At 59.3% G+C, this 2,500-nt stretch overlaps 1 non-coding gene and 1 pseudogene across 1 annotated transcript; both read right to left on the minus strand.

Annotated features, from left to right (window-relative positions):
• Nucleotides 1-2,500, minus strand: part of LOC126197834 (large subunit ribosomal RNA) — an 8,029-nt pseudogene that overhangs the window by 4,345 nt on the left and 1,184 nt on the right.
• Nucleotides 732-803, minus strand: Trnad-guc (transfer RNA aspartic acid (anticodon GUC)). The gene has a single exon. It is a non-coding gene; the product is annotated as a tRNA-Asp (tRNA).

A 2,500-nucleotide genomic window follows, 5' to 3' on the forward strand; every position in this document is an offset into this window, starting at 1 on the left:
ACCGAGCTCAAGTGCATCCATGAATTGGCGGACAAGCTGCTTGTGGGCAGCTTTCCGCCGTTGGCACTTGATTGCTTCAAGCGTTCGGTCGGGGAACATGCTAGTTAGCTCCTGGTTGACAAAGAAGAACCGTGCGTCCCTCTCGAGGAACAGTTCGGCCTCCGCCTTGGCGAGCGATAGGACTTCTTCCTCCGTCCACCTCGCGCGATGCCTCTCCGTGACGATCTCCGCGTTGGCGGCCGCTAGATGTTGGCGGCGGCGATGGACCCCGAGACCGTTTTTGGTCGTGAAGCTGCGGTGACACTCACTGCAGGTATAGGCTGCAACAGTTACAGAATCTACGGCACGGCCGGTAGGCCGGCTAGGTGCTGGGGAAGCTGGGGTGGCGCCTTCAGCGGAAGGGCCACCACTCGTGTTTTCTTGTGTGCTGCCCCCAACTAATAGGTATAATGCGAGGGGGGGCTGGTAACCCCCCCAAGCCCCTGGTGCGGTCTTCTACTCTGCGAAATCAGCGGGCCCACGTGAAGGGGAGAAGACCGCAGGAGAGGAGAGGCTATGAGGGCTAGGCCCATGTATTGCGCATCACTCTCCCTGTAACTACAACCCAAGGAAGGCACCTCGCAGCAGCAGCACGACTACATCAAGACCGCGCTTCGAAAAGCCGAGTCCGGATGCAGCCACACCGCCGCCACTTGGCTACCTTAAGAGAGTCATAGTTACTCCCGCCATGGCTCCCCGGCGGGGAATCGAACCCCGGTCTCCCGCGTGACAGGCGGGGATACTGACCACTATACTACCGAGGAAAGAGAGTCATAGTTACTCCCGCCGTTTACCCGCGCTTGCTTGAATTTCTTCACGTTGACATTCAGAGCACTGGGCAGAAATCACATTGCGTCAACACCCGCTAGGGCCATCGCAATGCTTTGTTTTAATTAGACAGTCGGATTCCCCCAGTCCGTGCCAGTTCTGAGTTGATCGTTGAATGGCGGCCGAAGAGAATCCGCGCACCCGCGCGCCCCCGGAGGAGCACGCTAAGGCGGACGCGGCCTCGCAGCAAGGAAGATCCGTGGGAGGACAAGGCACGGGACCGAGCTCGGATCCTGCACGCAGGTTGAAGCACCGGGGCGCGAACGCCGCACAGGCGCGCGCATCCTGCACCGCCGGCCAGCACGAGGCCGACCAACGGCGAGAGCAGACCACACCCGCGCTAAACGCCCGCACTTACCGGCACCCCTACGGCACTCACCTCGCCCAGGCCCGGCACGTTAGCGCTGACCCACTTCCCGACCAAGCCCGACACGCCCCGATCCTCAGAGCCAATCCTTATCCCGAAGTTACGGATCCAATTTGCCGACTTCCCTTACCTACATTATTCTATCGACTAGAGGCTCTTCACCTTGGAGACCTGCTGCGGATATGGGTACGAACCGGCGCGACACCTCCACGTGGCCCTCTCCCGGATTTTCAAGGTCCGAGGGGAAGATCGGGACACCGCCGCAACTGCGGTGCTCTTCGCGTTCCAAACCCTATCTCCCTGCTAGAGGATTCCAGGGAACTCGAACGCTCATGCAGAAAAGAAAACTCTTCCCCGATCTCCCGACGGCGTCTCCGGGTCCTTTTGGGTTACCCCGACGAGCATCTCTAAAAGAGGGGCCCGACTTGTATCGGTTCCGCTGCCGGGTTCCGGAATAGGAACCGGATTCCCTTTCGCCCAACGGGGGCCAGCACAAAGTGCATCATGCTATGACGGCCCCCATCAACATCGGATTTCTCCTAGGGCTTAGGATCGACTGACTCGTGTGCAACGGCTGTTCACACGAAACCCTTCTCCGCGTCAGCCCTCCAGGGCCTCGCTGGAGTATTTGCTACTACCACCAAGATCTGCACCGACGGCGGCTCCAGGCAGGCTCACGCCCAGACCCTTCTGCGCCCACCGCCGCGACCCTCCTACTCGTCAGGGCTTCGCGGCCGGCCGCAAGGACCGGCCGTGACTGCCGGACTGACGGCCGAGTATAGGCACGACGCTTCAGCGCCATCCATTTTCAGGGCTAGTTGCTTCGGCAGGTGAGTTGTTACACACTCCTTAGCGGATTCCGACTTCCATGGCCACCGTCCTGCTGTCTTAAGCAACCAACGCCTTTCATGGTTTCCCATGAGCGTCGATTCGGGCGCCTTAACTCGGCGTTTGGTTCATCCCACAGCGCCAGTTCTGCTTACCAAAAGTGGCCCACTTGGCACTCCGATCCGAGTCGTTTGCTCGCGGCTTCAGCATATCAAGCAAGCCGGAGATCTCACCCATTTAAAGTTTGAGAATAGGTTGAGGTCGTTTCGGCCCCAAGGCCTCTAATCATTCGCTTTACCGGATGAGACTCGTACGAGCACCAGCTATCCTGAGGGAAACTTCGGAGGGAACCAGCTACTAGATGGTTCGATTAGTCTTTCGCCCCTATACCCAGCTCCGACGATCGATTTGCACGTCAGAATCGCTACGGACCTCCAT

This window comes from Schistocerca nitens, chromosome 7, assembly GCF_023898315.1.
Source record: "Schistocerca nitens isolate TAMUIC-IGC-003100 chromosome 7, iqSchNite1.1, whole genome shotgun sequence".
In the NCBI taxonomy this organism is placed as follows: Eukaryota; Metazoa; Arthropoda; class Insecta; order Orthoptera; family Acrididae; genus Schistocerca; species Schistocerca nitens.